The 20,910-nt window shown below is 41.3% G+C and overlaps 1 long non-coding RNA gene across 1 annotated transcript in view; it reads right to left on the bottom strand.

Moving 5' to 3' along the window:
• Positions 1–1,502: 1,502 nt before the first annotated feature.
• The window catches only part of LOC134739640 (uncharacterized), a 49,140-nt gene continuing 29,732 nt past the window's right edge, over positions 1,503–20,910 (bottom strand). The window contains exons 3-5 of the long non-coding RNA XR_010126495.1: positions 15,712–15,781; positions 5,711–5,861; positions 1,503–4,943 (exon numbers count right to left, since the gene is read on the bottom strand). This is a non-coding gene — a long non-coding RNA (uncharacterized LOC134739640). The remainder of the gene's footprint in view (positions 4,944–5,710; positions 5,862–15,711; positions 15,782–20,910) is intronic.

Genomic DNA, 20,910 nt, shown 5'->3' with positions numbered 1-20,910 from the left:
TTGGTGAGAGGGAGTACGAGTGAAAAGTGAACAAACAAAAATGTAATTGACACACAGGAAGTTGATGGCTAACTGAACTCCTACTCAGCATCACCCAATGTAAATATGAAAACCCCTTCTTAGGTGTTCAATCAGTTTTGCCTCATACTGTATTTCAGGCCTCAAATTAGATTTCATGAGGTTAAAAAAATACCATGGGAAGGTTAGAGTCTGGCAAGGAGGTCGAAATATAAGCAAAATATAATGTACAGAGTAATAATTAAGCAAAGCAAATTTATTTGAGTACTTCCTCTGTTCTAGAAACCGTGTATTTAATATTATCTTATTTGATCTTCACAACACCTCAAAGGTAATTATCATATCCAATTATAAAGAAATTAAGTCTTAATAAAGCTCATATCAAGTTCATGCAGGTAGCACCCCGGCGGAGGAGGCAGCCTACAGGACCTAATATGGCATATAGAGAAAATGCATTTGGGAAGATGGAGTCAGTTCTTGCTTGTTCTTCTACAGGAATAAGTGTGATAACGGAGAAGGTAATGTCCTTGCTTTGAACAGCTGGCCCATCTGGAAGGGCCATTTAGAAGGTTATGTTGGTACCAGTTTTCTTTTATCTTAAGAATGGAAGGAAACCTCGAAATATTTAGCAAGTTCAAAGCTCTGAGGCTGTTCAACCCATGAGAATCTTTCCTCCTTGGATCTGCTTTTCTTCAAATTCCAGCTCAGTTCCCATCAGAAGAGCCAAGCCTTTAGGGATTGCTACCTTGGAGTCAGATAGATATGGGGTTTGATCTCAGCTCTGCCACTCACCAACTAGCAGCCTTAGGGGAAGTTCTTGGACTCTTGGGCCCACCTGTAAAGTGAGATGGTGATTGTCCCTCCTTCACCAGATAATATTGGTATCTACATAATACATTTAATACCATGCAGGGGATAAATAAATATTAATTGTTATTAGAATAATAAAACTTTGCACCCCACTGAGATTTTTCCTTTTTCCAGAACACTTGTGCACCCTGACCAGTGAACTTCAGCCAATGATAAACCAATGCCTAGCTCACAGTATACAGTAGGCAGTTAATAAACATTTACTGTATACATTGATGTCTACCTAGTGATGTCTCTCCCATAGGCTTATAACATTATTTAACTTTGGTACATGTTCTTCAACTAGAAGGTAACTATGGAAGACAGAAACTTATCTGCCAATTCTATATCCCCCAAAGCATATAGCATGAGATTAGAGGTTCAAGAAACACTTGCTAAATGAATAGCAAAGAGTTGGCTGTGTCTATGGGACAGAACGACCAGAGCCCCAAGTGTGTCTCTAGCACAGCCTCCAATTGAGCTCATCCTATAGGAAAAAAATGCAAAACCTAACAATCAAGTCCAGTGGAGGTAATTCAAGCTCCAGGCAACCAGAAGCAATTTCTCCCGACTCTCTGCAATACCCACCTCTGCTCTCTGCTCTACCAGGCCAGGAAGTGGACGCGTTCCTCTCGGAGATTTGTGATGCCTCTGTTGGGACAAAGGAAATGCTGCAGCAGTGACAGTGTCTGTGCAGGAACGTGTGCAGCAGGCTGGCCTGCTGGAGAGACACAGGCTGGCCAAGGAACCAAGGGCTCTACTCCCCTGGGCATGGCATGCTGCCACAGCTGACCACAGTAATTCATCATGCTTAAAAACTCACCCTTGGGAGGGGCCTTGAAGGAGGTAAGGGAACTGAAGCCACAGTTTCTCAGGAAAACTCAGTGCCTGTGATTATTTTTTTATCTTTTTCATCAAGCCTAAAAGGATGGTGAGAATCATCCAATCCACAGGATTTTATGAACATAATCCAAAAAAGGAACTCTCATTCTGGACTGAACAGTCAAAACAATCTAAGAAAAATTGGCCTCACCTATAAGACAAATTCCTTTTTACTGCAAAGCATCTTCCCACATCCCAACACCTATCCCACTGCTTTTGACACCGTTTTCTGTGTGAGGAAAAGAGCTCAGGTTTAAGGATGCAGGTGTCTAGCCCAGCCCCTGCATGGCCTTGGGCAAGTCACTCCTACTCTCTCAACCTCAGCTTCCTTGACTCTAAGAAGAATGAGCTGTATCAGAGTGCACAAATTTAAGTGACTGAGGCAGTTTACACACATACATAATGGGTGGGCAGATGGCAAAGGTGCTAAGCTGCTCACACCATCACCTGGCTAAAACTCTGGGAGCGTGTAACAAAGAACACAGCAAAGCAAAATTCCTATGAGTCAGCCTGCTTGCAACCCATACTAAAAAGCTACCTTTTGGACCTTTCTAATTCTATGAAATTCTCCTTGTTCCAATGGCACTTACTATTTTTTCCCGTGGCACCATCTCCCTGGCACCCTGCCAGAGTTGGCAACCAGCTGTGCTCATGTGTGGCAGCTGCAGGAGCAGCCAGAGATTCTCTCTCCCAGAGAGTGAATGGAGAGAGGTGGGGATGAGAAAGAAGAAAGGAGCAAGAGAGGAAGTGGGGAAAGAAGGAGGGAAGAATCTTTTCATTTAAATTAATTCCCTCAACATCTCTACAAGTGAGAAAACTGAGACTCAAGGAGGTTAAGATTAATAATTAACTCAAAGACTCTGCCAGTGAGGAGCAAAGCCAGCATTCAAACCTAGGTCTGTCTGAATGCAAAGCCCTTGCTCTCCTCCTGCTCCACATTTCCCCCCAAATGGGGTCAGAGAGAGCCTGACTTCAACTGAGTAAAGCGAAAAGGCACCTGTCTTAGTCTGTTTAGCCTGCTACAATGCATTACCATAGACTGGGTAACTTATAAACAACAGAAATGTACTGCTTACCATTATGAGGCTGGGAAGTCCAAGATCCAGGAACCCACAGATTTGGTGTCTGGTGAGGGCCTGCTCAATGCTTCAGAGACAGTGCACTCTAGCTGTGTCCCCACATGGTGGAAGGGACAAACAGGCTCCCTTCAGCCTCTTTTAAAGGATGCTAATCCCATGCATGAGGGCAGAGCCCTCATGACTTACTTCCCAAAAGCCCCCACCTCTCAATACTATCAGATTGAAGATTAAGTTTCAACATAGGAGTTTTCGGAAGGCATATTCAGACCATAGCAGCATCCCACACATATGTGTGAGCTGCAGAAGAAAAGCTGTACTCACTCAATAACTCAGTATTGCTGAGCTAAATTTCTCCCTAGGGCATCTTTCTCTCTCCAACTCTGCCAACATTCCAATTTTGGCATTTGTTTACACCCTTCCCTCTAGAAGTTCCCTCTAGCCAGACTCCAAAAATCAGCTAAAGCCTCCCTCTTTCAGGAAGTCTTGCCTGCTTCATCCCTCTCTACCTCCACTTAAGATTCCCTCTCTACATAGGCCGCAGCCCACACTAACAGTAATAAAAACCCAACAGTAAGGGCAAGAACAGTTTTTATTGAGTTCTAGCTCCATGTCAAGCTCTGTTCTCAGTACTTACTGTAGATAAATGTTAATCCTCATAAAAGTCCTGTGAGGTGAGTACTAGCACCCTCTTACTCAGACAGTAAGGTTAGGTTACTTGTCCCCAGTCACAAGCTCAGAAGCAACAGAGACAAGATTCAAACCCAGGCAGTCTGTCCCAGCCAGATCTTCATTCCTAATCACCCCCACTGCACTGTCTCATATTTTCAGGATTCTTTACAAACAGCCTCCTCATTTTTCATCTCATGTTCAGGTTCACAACAACCCTTAGATATAAAAAGGGGGAAATCTTAAAAGAAGACAATAAATCTGTAAGTTAGGAAACCTGCTAAAGCAATGCACCCACTAAGTGGTCATTCCAGGACCCCAGGTCCAACAGTCCCCAGGCCCAGCTTATAAGTCTTAGCACCAAGGCCAGAACATCTCCAGAGGCGGCACAGCCGGTATCAAACAACTGTAGTCATGGGCCACCACCAGGGATCACGGAGGAGGGCAGAGAGTGGCCATGAATTGAAGCCAACAGTCAGGAGCCAGGGAAGAGGAGCTGGCAAGCCCCAGGGAGCAAATATTGATGATGCTCTTCACTCCAGCGGAGGGCATGCAGCTCCTGTGCTTAGCCCACAGCTGCACATTGTAAGTAGCCAATGAAGGATGGAGACTTAGTGCGTGTTTCTTTTTTTCAGGGTCTGAAAGAGCTAGTACTGAAATCTCCTTCTTAGGTAAAATGAAACTAAGGGCCAGAGAGGAAGGTCTGGACCAAGATAACAGAATAAATTAGCACAAAGAACAAAAACCCAGGTCTCCTCCCTTTAGCCTCTCTTCACCAGAAACATCCTCTGCAGCACCCAGCAGCCCCTGAGAGGGAACTATTACTCACTGGACAGACAGCCTGGGAAATCCCAGGCATCTGGCTTTTGCCCTAGCATGTCCTCAGCCTCTGCAGGCAAACACCACATGCAGGAAGAGTGGGTGCCACCATCTGCACAGAGCCTTAATGAAAAGGCTGTGATCTCTTGGTGTCTTAGCCAAGCTGTTTGCCCATCTCAGAGAGTGAGCACCTTTGGCCTGACCTAACATAGGCCTTTCACCCCTGCATGGCCTAAATAAGTCACCTTGGAGTCCTCTCATCTGCTCTGCAATGAATGTCTTCCTTTGTCAGGGAAATACTTGTTAAATATCCTGGCAGCAGGAAAAGATCGGAATGAATCCCATAGGGTTTATAGGTTTGAAAGGAAAAACATCATATCTTGGTCTGTCTTTATACAAGATGAGATTCTTCAGTGTCCAGTCTCCTGGGATCTCTTTGCTGTGGGAGCTAAGAATGGTAACCTCACTTCAAGGGTCCTCGATGAGATGTCCATGGAGCATAAGAAAAGAGGTAATGCTCACTTCAGTAAAAGTCCGTTAACAATTATGTCCTTCATCAGTAAAATGGGTTGGCTCCACAGGACAATGAGTCACATAGAAGATGAATCTTTTGGGACTCTGGAGCAGATCCTGTGTGGACAGAACATTAAATAGAGGCATCAACATTCCTTTTAAATCTCTAGTTCTATTCCCATGATCCTTGGAGGGTAGCAATATAAATAACATAGGTTTCAGAATCAGGATAGTACAGTCCAGTCCTGGCTCTGCTATTTAGAGTCTGTGTGACCTTGGACAAGGTGTTTCTGATCTGTGAGATGTGGCTGACCCTTCCCCTACCTGTTTGGGTTATTGAGAAGATGAGAACAATGGGGGGCATGCCCTGCACCCTTCCAGGCACATAGTGTTCAGCAAATGTTAGCCCCCTCACTTCCTAAAAGGGGGCATCCAGAACTGCAAGATCTTCTGATCCTAAGGCTCATAAAAGAAAAAAATGTCTGTGATTCCAAAAGAAATGGGGCAAAGAGAACATTGATAGGGAAACCTTTCCTGCCTCTCAAGAACACTGAGGCCATCTTCTCCCTAACCTTTGAGATAATGCCCATGTTGATTTTATTTCCAAACCTGCAATTTGGCAACTTGCTGTAACCTTCTTTCCCCCACTTTTTCTTCCAGTGATTTAGGCTGAGCTGTTGCTTGAGCCAAGAAAAAAAAAAAAAAAAAAAAAAACCCAAGCTGAAGTCTGCACCCTTCCCTCCAGAAGATAAATTATGTTGGTTTTCGCAGTGAGTGAATTGGGGCAGGAGAGAGAGTTCACTAGAATAAAATGTTCTAGGCTGAAAAGGTGACTTCAAGTAGATTTGCTTTGTTTGCAGAGGTTCCCAGACCCCCTGATTTACCTGCTCCAGCCTGGGGTGGCTGCTCACCTCCAGGTGATGGCCTCGGGGGAGCCTCTTAAGACTTGGAGCAGGGGTGGCCCCGAACTGAAGGGCAGTGACCATTGGCAGCTTGCCTCTGTCCTCTTCTCTCCCTTCCCTCACAGGAACAGAGCTGTGAGTGAAGACAGGAAGAAATAAACCATCCTCTGTTTTTCAAGAGAAAGATAGCTTTTAGCAGAATTGTCTAAGATATCACACCCAAGGAGAGAGCAGGCCTACTTCCACCGATTCAGCATTTTCCAATCAACGTAACAATGACTTTACATGGTACAGGAGATGACTTTAAGACACAGACACATTAAATCACATTGAGTCATTTAGTGAGGAAGTTATTTACTTTCCAATCCTCTTTAAATTTTTCTCATTAGAAAGGAAGAAGCCTCAGTTTGGTGCTAGTGTGTCTTTAACCCCGTCCTACCACTTTCTTAATCATCCTTGTTAAACAAAAAAGCAGTCCGCAGCCCTGGTCCTTTAGCAGGCAACAGTATCTGCTAGAATGTAATTGCTTCTTCTATTTTTGTTATACTTATTTTCACATCATCTACTTTTTAAAGCAAGTAATAATGGCTTCCCATTTTATTGTAGTGTTATGAAAATTCCTTTTAAAATAAATACATGTATGTTTTAAAGGTGGGCCAATGTTAAGGCAAATATTAAGCAAATAATATTATAGGTGATTCACAGATATGACAACAATCACAAAGATACAAAAGACTAAAATTGGATAAATGTTGGATTGATTGGAAACAAATACATGGCATGCAACTTTTTTCCCACTCCTTTTTCAAATTAAATAATATATCCTGTTGCCTCATTTTTCCAATTGAAATCCACTCAGGCTCTCCCACTTCCTTTTTCCTTTCTTTTCCCAAGGCTTCCTTGGTAGCAGAGGAATTTGCTACTGGTGAGAAGCATATCATTTTCCTTCCCCTTAGATTCAAGGTGAATGCTTGGAGCCATACAAATGCCCATTATACGCATTTATTCATTCATTCAGTTAATATACATTTGCAGGCACCCACTCAGTATCAGTCCTGTGTCAGGTGTGATGATACAGCAGTGAACAGGAAAGACACAGTCCCTGCCTTCCTCGGGCTCAGAGTCTAGCTGAGGAGGCAGAAGACTATACAAGCAACTGCAACATAGTGTCATACATCCCGGAACGGGGGAGCCACATGGCACTGAGAGCACAGATAGGAGATTAGGGAAAGCTTCCCAGGTGAAGGCAGCAGTGCCTTATAGTGCTATGTCTGCCAGCTCCATATAATCACACGTGGAGACCAATCTCAGTACCATCACTCTCCTGCTGGGAGATCTTGGGCTAGGGACTTCAACCCTCAGCCTCAGTTTCCCAGTCTATTAAGTGGGGATCATTTGATCTCCCTCTTAAAATTATTTTAAAAATTTAATGAGACAATGAGTAGAAAATGTTGTAGCACATTGCCCAGCACATAGTAAATGGTCACTGAATGCCAAGTGACTTCCTTAAATATCTTTCATCCAAAAACTATCTCTTACACACTTGAAATTGTACGCAAATATTCCTGCCCGACCTGAGCCAATTCTATTTGAAAAAAAGCAAAGAGAAGTTAAATCTGTTTATACAACACACAACAGATCTGGGACAATACTGAATAGAAACACTTTGCTTCTGATGTGATAGTTGGTCCTTAAGTACAATTGGGTCTTGAAGAAAAATCCTGGGGTTGGGGAAAAATTGATTACAGTGGCCAAGATGGGGAAGTTCCAAAGAAAAAGGTTATGTGGTAGGATTAGTTGGTTGGGGGCGGTGGTGGGTGGGGAGTAGAAAGGGTGGGGTGAGGGGAAAAAAATAATGAATATAGTGAAAAATAGATAATAAATGTTGGAAGCAGAAAAAAGAATAAGCTCTCCCTTTCACGTCTTCTGCAGGGACACGGATGAAGATGGAAACCATCATTCTCAGCAAACTATCACAAGAACAGAAAACCAGGCATCGCATGTTCTCACTCATAAGTGGGAGCTGAACAATGAGAACACATGGACACAGGGAGGGGAACATCACACTGGGGCCTGTTGGGGAGTTGGGGGCTAAGGAAGGGATAGCGTTGGGAGAAATACCTAATGTAAATGACGAGTTAATGGGTGCAGCACACCAACATGGCACATGTATACCTACGTAACAAACCTATACATTGTGCACATGTACCCCAGAAATTAAAGTACAATAATAAAAAAAGAATAAGCTCTCCTTAATTAAAAACAAAAGAGAACTCTCCAGATTCTATTAGAAAATGTGAAGAGCTATAGCAGGTATATATGAGTACTCAGTGTCTTTTCCAAAACGAAAATTAGAACTATGGAAAGAACTACAAATCTCTACAAATTTTTATGATGATTTCATGTTTATAAAGTAGATTCCCATGCATCACATCCTCACAATGGCCCTATGAAGTAGGTATTACTATTAGCTCTGCTTTATAGATGGAAAACTGAGGCTTGGAGAGAGGATTTGATTTGTCCAAAGTCACCAGTGACTTCATGGCAGTGCCAGGGATCAACCTCAGGCCTCCTGACTACATGCCTGGTGACCTAGACTAGGGGGCAGCAATTTTTTCTGTCAAGGGCCAGATAGTAAATACTTTCGGCTTTGTGGGCCATACGGTCTCTGTCAAAACTTCTCAACTGGCCCATTGTGGCATGAAAGCAGCCATAGATGAATGTAAACAAACAGGCATGACTATGCTCCTATAAAATTTTTCTATGGACACTGAAATTTGAATTTTGTGTCAGTTTCCTGTGTCATGAAATATTATTCTTTTGGGTTTTTTTAACCATTTGAAACTATCTTTAGCTGGTTGGTTACAAAAACAAGCGGCAGTCCAGATTTGGCCCATGGATGGTAGATTGCCAACTCCTGTTCTAGAATATCTCAAAGATGAATGAGGCATAGCCCTGCACTCACAGACTTGGAGCAAAGGAGGCACAACCAATTCTACTTCTGGAGAATTTGTTTCAGTTAAATTTCAGTCACTGCAGTACAAGTGTCACAATACTGGTCACATCTGCAAAAAATTTCTCCTATTATTTAACCTTTTTTCCCATTGACTGACTTTTTGACTTAAATAAGTTTCTTTTTACGTGTTGTCATACTTTTATACATGAAAAACTCATTTTACTTGCCAAAAGGAGAAAAGAAACAAAAAATTAAAAAAACAATATAATTAGATGAGTGCTATTAAATTCTAACTACCTACAATCACCTGCCAAAGTGATTGGGCCTGAGGGCTGCTTTGTCTTCTGCCTTTATTTGAAAAAAAAAAAAAAAAACCTGGCAAAGGGCAAAAAGGTGTTTCAAAATCATACTGACACCAACATGACACCTTCCTCTTGATGTAGTCAGAAATACTACAGAGGGACTAATTTTCTCAGCATGTAATCCAATTCTATTCAAAACCAGGTCTTTGTCTATGTAAAATCATCTTCCAGGCCATAAGGCCCATGAAGCCCACGCTCTGGAAACTGCTATAATACAAGCAAAGTGCCACAGATTTCTACAAGCAGGAGAGACACATCTGGGTGGAGGCAAGAAAAACTTTAAAGAGAAAGTGGCCTTTCAGAGACTTTGAATAGTATCTAGGATTTCATTAGACATGAAATTCAGAAAGAGAATTCCAGACTGCTGAATAAAGGGGTGAATGGGCAATAAGACCAAAAAGAAATATGGCTTCTAAATCATGAATGGCCTGGAATATCATGCCATGGGCTTTGGATCCAAGCCTTCTTGTTTTCTTGAATGTTCTCTAAGTCAATGGATGCTCAAGATTATATTTTTAGACCCTTCTACATGAGGGAGATAAGAAGATGTAGTCCAGGGTCTCTAGAAAAGGCCCATGGAGGGGCCGGGCAAGTTGGCTCATGCCTGTAATCCCAGCACTTTGGGAGGCCGAGACAGGCAAATCACCTGAGTTTAGGAGATTGAGACCAGCCTGGCCAACATGATGAAACCCCGTCTCTACTGAAAATACAAAAATTAGCTGGGTGTAGTGGCACACACCTGTAATCCCAGCTACTCAGGAGGCTGAGGCAAGAGAATTGCTTGAACCCAGAAGGCGGAGGTTGCAGTGAGCTGAGATCACACCATTGCACTCCAGCCTGGGTGACAGAGCAAGATTCCAACTCAAAAAAGAAAAAGAAGGCCGGGCGCAGTGGCTCACTCCTGTAATCCCAGCACTTTGGGAGGCCAAGGTGGGCAGATCACAAGGTCAGGAGATCGAGACCATCCTGGCTAACACAGTGAAGCCCTGTCTCTACTAAAAACACAAAAAATTAGCTGGGTGTGGTGGCAGGTGCCTGTAATCCCAGCTACTCAGGAGGCTGAGGCAGGAGAATGGTGTGAACCCGAGAGGCAGAGATTGCAGTGAGCTGAGATCATACCACTGCACTCCAGCCTGGGCGACAGAGCGAGACTCTGTCTCAAAAAAAAAAAGAAAAGAAATGGTCCATGGGGACATGGGGACAGAGAGAATTATTAGGACTGGTGATTCTGACTTTTGTACCACTGAAGATCCATTTTGCATTTACTCTTGTGCATTTCTGCCTTTGAAATATTTCAGTCTACTAAACTGTATGATTTAAGTCTTGATGACTGTCCTGTTTTCTTGACCAGTGATATGCATCCTCCCATTCATCCTGAGAGACTGGTACTGACTGCACTCAACTGCTCTGATTTCAGCCAAAAGTTAAGGAAGAGCCTTGACAGGGGAATTAGTGTTCTCGTTTGGGCAACTGTGTCATGAGGAACTCTGACTCCAAATCAAGGACACTCAGTGCTGAACCTGATTGTCCTATTCTAGCTCCTCACATGAGTATGAATTCAGAGCCTGTTCTCCAGGACCACCGATGATTTTACGCCACACAGAACTGGTATGGAAATGGAAACAGGATAGCCTCAATGGTAATTTTTTAAAAGAAAGAAAGAAGAGGGCATCATACCCTCAACTGCCTGCTCTCTTCTTCATTTGGAAACCTATACATAAATATAAAGACTGTTCTTCTGTTACAGACTGCAATGTAATCACAGAGAAGCAAATGCAGTTTGCGGGAGCTGCTTCCCACCTGCGGTGTTCCCACGTGTTCAATAACTCGATAATCTCACAATTGGTCGGTGGAATCACAGTGTAAGGCAATGTGGCTGCAATGCAGCTGTAGAAAATGGCCAGCAGGGCCTCTCCAAGGATCTCCCAGGAAGGCAGCAGTACTGGCCCCCTGCAGAATCATCCAGGAAAGAAGGCCCATCCTCATACCTGCTTGATGATAGTCACCCCAAAAACACACAAGGCTTTGAGGTTTGCAGAGGGCTCCCAATCTCCTGAGCAAGAAGTGAAACAAGATACCTGAGTCCCAGTGAACTGAGATGACCCCCAAACTCCCACTGCCTAAAATAACCTCTTCTAGCCCTGCTCACCTCCTACCTGAAATTCATAGCTTGCTGCTCTGGCATAAGATTGTTTTATAAAAAACAAAAGTGCTACAAATTCATTGTGGCCTTGCTGTGTTACAGCAAATGCCTTCGGAATATGGGAGCTCCCACGCATGGAAGCCAGTGCTCATTTCTAACTCTACTTTGCCTACCTTACCTTCAACCTCCTCACACTGGTCTTCAGCACTTTCTGAAGTTTGGTCTTCACTTTACTCTCCAGCTTTCTTCCCCACTACTCTTCTCTATACCCTCTGCTGAGACCCAAAGTCTGTCTCCTAAGGGAGTCCCGTCCCTGCCCCTTTGCCCTGGCTAAGCTTACTCTGGAGAACATCCTCCTTTCTATGATCCACCTCCTCCAGAAAGTGTTTTCTGAATTCCACGGCATAGTGACCATATCCCTCACCTTGCATCCTCCCCCTTGGAAACACTGAGGAGGCAGAAAGTCCAAGGAAGGATTGTGCCATGGCCCCTGCACTGCTCCCCTTATTGAACTCATTTCCCCCTGACCCCCACAACCCATGTCATATGTGTCTGTTTCCCAGATGCTGAATTTCTTTTTCTTTTTTCACTTTAAGTTCCAGGATACATGCGCAGGATGTGCAGGTTTGTTACATAGGTAAACACGTGCCATGGTGGTTTGCTGCACCTCTCAACACATCACCTAGGTATTAAGCCCAGCATGCATTAGCTGTTTTTCCTGATGCTCTCCCTCTCTCCACCGGCACCTCCTCCTGCCAATAGGCTCCAGTGCGTGTTGTTCCCCTCCTGGTGTCCCTGTGGTCTCTCATTATTCGTCTCCCACTTATAAGTAAGAGCATGCAGTGTTTGGTTTTCTGTTGCTGTGTTAGTTTGCTGAGGATAATGGCTTCCAGCTCCATCCATGTCCCTGCAAAGGACATGAACAAATGCTGAATTTCTTATGAGCATGGATTATGCCATCTTCCCTACTGCATACCCAGCACTTGATTCAGTACCTCCCCCAGTGGAGATCCTCAAAGAATGTTGTCTGAATGAATAAATCACAAATCGAATATGCAAGTGAATACAGGCTTGAGAGTCAGATACACCTGGTTTCAAACCCTGACTCTACTATTCTACAAGCCTGTGACCTTGGGTAAGTCACTTGAACTCTCCAGGCTTCAGCTTCAACTTCATCATCTGCAACATCTACAAGAGAGTCAGAATACTCCCTGAGGAGTTGTTGGTAGAGATTAAATTGCATAATGCACACTAAACTCTTAGCACATGCCTAAAGCAAGAAAAGCATTCAATAGATGATACCCATAGCTGTGGACCTAGAACCTCAACTGTATGCCAGGCACTGAGATAGGCACTGGGGATTCTGCAGTCATTAAAATACAGGGCTTGCTTTGTATTGTAATTATTGTGTTTATGTAAATCTTATCTTCCCAGTTAATGATGGAAGAGTACATTCATTTTGTTAAACAGTTTATATTAATGATCTCCTGTGATCGTCACAATAACCCCATAAATTAGGCACATTTAACCGATTAGGAAACCAAGGCCAAAGAGTTAACCAACTTGGCTAAAGTCATACAGCTCACAAGGGATGAAACAGACACTTGAAAACATACTATCTGCCTCCGAATATCCCTTAGTCTCAATACCAAGCACTCCTCTTGTCTCTAAGAACCTGTTATTTACCTTTTCCCACCAGGGGTACCACTTTATGTTACCATAAGCATCTATAAAACACAATTGGTTTGTGAGTGATGAGGTAGAATAGACACCTATGGGGAGAGAGATAAGGTGTGTAGAGGTGAACAGTAAAGCAGGATGACTGGTTTTCAGATAAACTCTTTTCTCTGCAACTGCCATGGTACCTGGCTTACAGCATGTTGACTGAATGAACACCTGGAAAGAAGAGACCCAAGAAATTACCAGATTGTAGATCCTGAGTAGTCAGAAGAAACTTAATGACTGAAGGAAATGGGAAGCTGAGGCAGGACAAACAATGAAATGGAAGAAGACCAAAGCTGAGCTTCGTGTGAGAAGAGCTGGTTCTAACCCATCTTTTCACTTGTCTCACTGTTGGACAGTAGGCAAACCCTAGCCTCAGGTCTCTCATTGCTAAAACAGGACACCAAAGGCTTGCCCTTCCAAGCTTGTTGGAACACTGAGAGACTGTAAGATTTCTTTTTTTTTTATTTTATTATTATTATACTTTAAGTTTTAGGGTACATGTGCACAATGTGCAGGTTAGTTACATATGTATACATGTGCCATGCTGGTGTGCTGCACCCCTTAACTCGTCATTTAGCATTAGGTATATCTCCTAAAGCTATCCCTCCCCCCTTCCCCCCACCCCACAACAGTCCCCAGAGTGTGATGTTCCCCTTCCTGTGTCCATGTGTTCTCATTGTTCAATTCCCACCTATGAGTGAGAACATGCGGTGTTTGGTTTTTTGTTCTTGCGATAGTTTACTGAGAATGATGATTTCCAATTTCATCCATGTCCCTGTAAGATTTCTGAAAGGCCTTTTTAAAAAGTTAAAAAGGCAAATTTTGAGGATGATATTTTAAATGTATTTCTTATAGAGCTACAACTGTGACATGGTAAAAAGTACATCACCCAATTGTTCAAGAAGCAGGGTTTGCATCCTAGCTTTCCTTCCCTGGGCTAGTTTGCTTCCTGAGCAAACTCCTTAACCTCCTGGAGTCTGTTTCCCTATCTATAAAACCAGGGACATGAACATTAACTTCTCAGGGTTAGCCTGAGTGCTAAATATGAAGATGGATACATTAGCTCATTCTGTGTGTATGTTATCCTATCTGAGATTGCCTGCAACTGTGTTTTGTTAATTTGTTAAGTTTATTCTATAAATAAGAAATTCTTCCCTGTAGCTCTCCTAACAGAAGACAGCATGATTTACCATAAATGGTCCAAGCTTTAGGATCAGATAGAACTCCCTTGGGATCTCAATTCTAATCCTTTCTAGCTGGGTGCAGACAGGTTACTGCCCCTCTGCATCTCTTCATCTTTAAAGCAGAAATGATAAAACTACCTCATTTCTCTTTTTTAAAAAGGAGATGATATTAAGTACACAAAACAGATCTTTATTATCAACCATGTGTAATAATTTCTTATCAAGGAGCTTATATAAAGAAAGAATTTATGTAAGAGTTTTTGAGTAAATTTTGTTCTATTGTTAGTAAACCTCAAACCTTGTAGGATGGAGAATTACTCTGGGAGCAACTTGGCTCTCCACCAAGGGTTGTGCTGGGGATTTGAGATCTTTCCTTGCTATTCTCTAAATGACCAAAAGGCAAGAATGGATTTTCTATTCCCAGGAAACATGTTTTGTTGATGCACTAATAACCCAGCCACTGGAAATTCAGGTCAGAGATTTGGGGGAAAAACAGAAGCAACTACTGTCAGCCTTTGGGGAACCCAATGTTAGACTCAAGTTTTTAAAACAGCTTCTGAAATCTAAAAGAAAACTGCCTTTAATGAGTGCCAGCAACCAGGATCCCAGAAGAGATTGGAGAAATGATATTGTGTTTTTATCTTGCATTGTTGGCTTTGGAAAGTGGCTGGAGGCCTCAAAGGCTCAGATAGCTAGTCTCATAGTCAGCTGTCAACTATATGCTCAGAGGCACAAGCTCTGAGGTCTCTGGGGGAACCTCCCTGACCTTTTCTGCCTGAAGTCTAAGACATTACCAGAAAGGAAGGATTTTGGCAGCCCCAAGGAAGTGCAGAACACAGACAGAGGCTAGGGCTCCTCGTAGGAGAGGAGGAGTAGAGATAGAGCCTCAGTAGTAACAACAATTGAGTGGTAATATAATAACAATTAGTAGTAATAACAATTGAGTACTTCCTCTGTGCCAGGCACCATGTTAAGTGTTCCTTACGCATGACTTCACAACATCCCAGTAGTAGTACTATTACCATCATTTTACAGATAAGGAAACTAAAGTTTGGAGATGTTCAGTAACTTTGTCAAGGTCATACATTAGTAAGAAATCCAGAACTTGAATTCCAGAGCCCACATTCTTAGTCACTATGCACCACTGCCTATATGTTTGTTAAATGAGTGAGGATTTACCTCTTGAGTATAAGCTTTGCTTCCATGAGCAAGCAAAAGCCAATTATACTGTAGATCTCTTAAATACTACTGTCTAAGTAGAAAGGGACCTGGAAGTTCGATCCATCCTAAGATACTTGAATCTCCTCTGAACTCTTCTTACCAAGTGATCACTTAATACTTGCTTTCATACCTTTAATGACACAGACCTTAACTATCTTAGAAGATATCCCCTTCACCTTTCAACAGCTTTGGCTATAGGAATTCCTATATTGAGCCGAAATGTCTACCCACTGGTCTTATATCTGCCCTTTGGATGGCACATAACACATTTAATCCTTCTTCCACATAACAGCCCTCTAAGTACTCTGGAAACAATCATTCTGGTCCCTTGAAATATACCACCTCTACCTTCTCCCACCAACCCCCCAAAATTAATTAAGGCATTTACTTACTTGTTCATGCTATGAATAAACAATTATGAATTGCTCATTGTAGGTATATCTGAGCATCTACCTAGTTATTCTAGGAGAGAAAATAAAAATACACACGAATGATTATATTACAAGGTAGAAACTTATAAAACTGTAAGGATACTGGAAAGAGTGCTATGCAAGTTCAAAAGAGAGTGTTTTTTTAGCTGGGTGATATGTGCAGATGATATAGAAGAGGTGCTGTTTGGGCTGGCTCTTACAGTATGAGATACACATATTTTAGAGATGGAGTGTTGCTATGTTCCCTAGGCTGGTTTCAAACTCCTGGCCTCAAGCAATCCTCAATCCTCCCACCTCAGCCTCTCAAAGTGCTGCAATTACAGGCATGAGCCACCATGCCTGGCCAAGCATTGGAAATATTACTGATTATCTGTTGCAGGAAATAACTGAATAATCACAGAGTTTATGAGATGCTGTAATACTATGAGAGCACTGACCTTGGAGCAGATCTGCTACACTGTTGCTATATCTCACTGCCCCTCATTTTTCTCATCTGTAAAATAAAACTTGTCACATCTGCCCTGACTATGCCTGAGTTGCCATAAGGATAAAGTGCAAGATAACAATGAAAGGGAATTGCTACCAGGTGTGCAGGGAATTGTTAAACCCTGTTTTCTTCGACTTGAAGATTAACCTGACACTTACACAACTTGATGAGAGCTGGGGAATCAGAAGACACATGCTTTGGTGAGAGCCTTCCAATCCAGCACAAGCAGAGGAAGAAGAAAAACAAACGCCAGAGCCAAGCAACATGGCCTAAGTGTGAGCCAAGACAACCAAATAACAGCCCCAGTTCCTCGGCACCATTTCATTCAGAATAATCCTATAAGATGTGATCAAAGAAAGGATCAACAGCTCAAGCATATTACCAGCTACCTAAGCCTTTAGAGGAGAAGGCCCACTGAGAGATTAAGACACTTAGGACATGTCTGAGAGGTTTTCCTGCAGTTAGAGCTTCACTAATTGATATCCAAGCATCAGCAACTATTCCATCTGGCTCATTATTACCACCGCCTGACAAATAAGAGATTGACCTCATGCAGAGTCAAGGGCCCAAAGCAGAGAGCTGGGGGAGGTGCATGGTGAGGTTTTTTTCAAGGTCATGCAAGACACCCTTTCACCTCTCATCAGGCTACACAGATACACTCTTCGGTTTGTACAAGTCACATGTCCACATAGTCAATCAACCATCAACAGGCATTTATGAAGCATTGTATGAATCACAGCTCTCTTGGGTGTAAGGGTGAGAGAAATCCAACTAAAGCTAGCTTAAGCACAAAATAAATTAATTGGTGCATTAAACTAAAAAGGCCAGATGAGATTGTGGCTTGAGGCTGACTGGATGAAGGTGCTCAAACAATCAAACAATATTATCTAGCATCTATTAATACCTCTCTCCAACTCCCAATTCTGAGTGCCTCAATATTGGCTTTATCTTTTTTTTTGTTTGTTTACAGTGGGTGGGGGTGTGGTATATGAGTAGTGGGCTCTCCTACTTACATCCTCAAAGTGTTAAGCCTTAAAAAAAAATAAAGTGAACCTTTTTCCAGCAAAAGACTCAGAATTAACTGTCATTGGATAGATTCTGGTCACATGTTTATTCCTAAGCAAGTGTCTGTTTAGAGGGTGGAGTATATCAACTGAGCAGTCCTGTATCAGGCATGGGAGATCTTTGGCTAATCCTACCAACAGAGGATGAAAGAGGGGTGCTCTTCATGGAAAATCCAGATACTCTTATCAGAAGAATGACAAGTGGATGCTAGGTGAAAAAAAAAAAAGCAAAACAAAAATCCAGATATTAATTCTCAAAACTCTTGTGGTGGGAACACAAAAAGGAAATCCACAATAAGATCATATTTTGTCATCAAGAAAATTATTCTTTAATTGAGAGGATTTGCCCCATGTAAAATTAATGAAAACCTAATTAATTATAACTAATAATCTAAAATGTACAATACAGACCATAAGTCTAAAAACAATGATGTTAGGGATTAAAAGTGCGGGCTTGAAGTTAAGTCTTAATACCACCAGTTACCTGCTGTAACTGAACAAGACAATCTCTCTCTGTGCCTTAAGCATTATTCCTCTATAAACTAGGGACAATAATAGACTCTATTCCGTAGAGTTATTCTGATAATTTAATGAGAGAGTGTATCAGAAGCATGAAATACAGTGCAAGTCACAGTGTAAATAAATCTTGTAAAATTTTATTCATTCATCTAATGTTTACTATGTCCCAAGAACTACTACAGACACTAGTAATAGATTGGGGAAGAAGAAAGTCCCTATTGCTGTGCTGCTTATATTCTAAAATGAAAAAGTAAATACATAAATGAACAAAAATTAGGTAAGGATGATTGCTGCAAAGAAAAATTAAACAGAATGAATAATAGTGATGGGGAAAGTACTTCAGGAAGGAGAGTAAGAGGTTTTATCGAGGAGGTACCATTTTAACTGAGATCTGAATTACAAGAAGAACCAACTGTGTGAATATCTGTGTCTGCAGCTTGGAAACAAGAATGAACAAAAGTCTATAGCTTGGTAAGAGATGGGGAGAATGGCAGGAAGTGTCATCAGAGAAGGGGGGTCAGGGCTGAACATATAAATCCCATGGGTAATTGTATTTCATTCCAAGTATAAAGACAATTCAATGCAAACATTAACTGTGTGAAGAATGAACTATAGGTTGGATGTAAAACTAGAAGTGACAGCTAGAGAAAAAAAAATGCTTGATGGAAGAAAAAGAATAGAAAGTAATAGCTGATCCCTGAAGAAAGCATAAGGTGAGATAGGCAAAAAGACCAAAAGTGAGCCAGCTGAGGGAATCCATGGGTATAGTGCAGAGTAATGGGGACCCTCCAGTGTCTCCTCATTGCCTCCTGGCTATGAAGGAGTAGTTTGGATCTGACAAACATTGAGAAAAACTGTAACAACTGTATCAAAAGTGACATCAGATGTTTGAAGGCAATGGGGAGCAACCATAACTTGAAGAGCCAGACAGAAGGAAAATACATCAAAGTCGATCCTAAATTGGTGCTTTCTTGACTCTGGACATTTTCTGACCTCAATACAGAGCAAAAGGGCAAAACAGAAAGCAGTGGCCTAGATCTCACAGCAGTTTCACTGGGATGGAAGGGCAAAAAAATTAATTAAATGCAGCCAAAAATTGAGGAGCCGATATACCCCCGCAAAAAAAAAAAAAAAAAAAAAAAAAACCACAGGAAAAGTGAGCTCAACATTCTGCATGCAATTCCTCATAATGCATTTGCCAAATTCTCAGCTGCACATACACGTGGTCAGAGGCCAAGAAGCCAAGCAAACATAGCTAATAACCTCCTCTAGGAGGTAGAGCTAATTTCCCTCTCCTTGAGTGTGAGCTGGACTTAATGGCTCAACCTCCAAAAGAAAAGAATATGGGAATAGAAAAATTGTAACTTTATAATAGAGAAACCTGGCAGAGATACTACCTAAACCAAATGATCAAGTTTATCATCAATAGTAATAGGTTATGTTGATGTCATGTATCCCCATGATATCACTTCATCTCTGTGATATTCTTCCAAAAACTCATAACCTCAGTCTAGTCAAAAGAAAATCATCAGACAAAACCAAATTCAAAATTGAGTGGCATTCTATGAAATATCTGACCAGCACTCTTTGAAACTCTTAAGGCCATAAAAAACAAGGAAAGACTGATAATCTGTCACCATTTGTAGGAAACTAAAGAGAAATAATGACTAAATGTGATGTGGTACCCTGCATTTGATCTTAAGACACTAAGAAAAACAATAAGAAAAAAACTGTACCAATATTGATTTTTTAATTTTGGCAAATGTACCATATTATATAAGATGTTAACATTAGGAGAAATTGGATGAAGGATATATGAGAACTTTTCTGTACATCTAAAAATAAAACAAAATGAATGACAGTGATGGGAGGGATACTTCAGGGAGGAAGGTCAGAGACAGCTTCATTACAAGATAAAATAAACATATTTTTTAAAAAGCAGCTTCTAAGGATTGAAAAGCTTAGCAATGATTTTGGCAGTCTCACAGAGTTGAGGGAACAGAAATTGGAGTTCAGGATCCACCAAAGAGAAAGGCAGAGAATTGGCTTTCAATTAAGACCCTAATAGGCTATGCCCAAGGAATAAGGTAAATCAGAAAGTGACATTCTCACGAAGCCTGAAACACAACTTAAAATCATCTTAATCCATGATTACATCAAGATGATCTGTCCATACTCTCTCTGCTAACCCAAAGGAAATTTAATCCTTCCCAGAAGATAACATGATCCAGTGCCACTATAATTTTTCATATACAATGTGAGGCATTCACTCAAAAAATACCAAGTATATCAGTAAACAGATACAAATGAACAAAATCTATGATAAAAAATCAAGTAATAGAAACATACCAATAGATGACCCATATTTTAGAATTATCAGACAGGAAATTTAATCAGGATTAATGCACTCCAGAAAATTGGTAAAAAGATGAGGAAAGTCACCAGAGAACAATAATCTATTTTAAAGAGAAAAGAAAAGAAGAATCAAGTGGTAATGCTAGAGCTGGAAATTAAAACAATTGAAATTAATATTTAATTTAATAATTAAAATTAATTTAACAAGTGTAAAATCAGATCAAACACAGCAGAAGAGAAGATTCGTAGAAAGAGTAGAGAAGATCCAGATTGGTGCAGAGAGGAGAAAAGAGAATAAAAAATGCAGAAAAGGGCATTGACAGCATATGAGACACAAGGAAAAAGCCTAACATAAGTGCAACTGGAGTTCTAAGTGGAGAGGGAGAATAAAGAAAAAGCAATAATGAAATGCTGACTATTGACGAAATACATCAAGGCACAAATTCAAAAAAGCTCTATAAGCCCCAAGCAAGATATTTGTAAAGAAAATCAAACCTAGGTACAGCATATAAAACTGGTAAAAACCAAAGACATAAAAATCCTTACAACCACCAGCAGGGAAAAAAAGAATAATTACTTTAAAAGGATCAAAAATAAGACTTACTGCTGACTTTTCAAAGATACAATGTCAGCCAGAAAACAATGGAATAACATTATTCAACAATATACTTCTAAATACCTCTAAAATGAAATAATAAAGCAGAGTGGATACCAGAAAATATTTTGAACTGAATA

The sequence above is a fragment of the Pongo pygmaeus genome, chromosome 4 (genome assembly GCF_028885625.2).
Source record: "Pongo pygmaeus isolate AG05252 chromosome 4, NHGRI_mPonPyg2-v2.0_pri, whole genome shotgun sequence".
NCBI classification, from domain to species: Eukaryota; Metazoa; Chordata; class Mammalia; order Primates; family Hominidae; genus Pongo; species Pongo pygmaeus.
The sequence above is the reverse complement of the archived record's forward strand: the minus strand, read 5'-3'. Positions and strand labels throughout refer to the sequence as shown.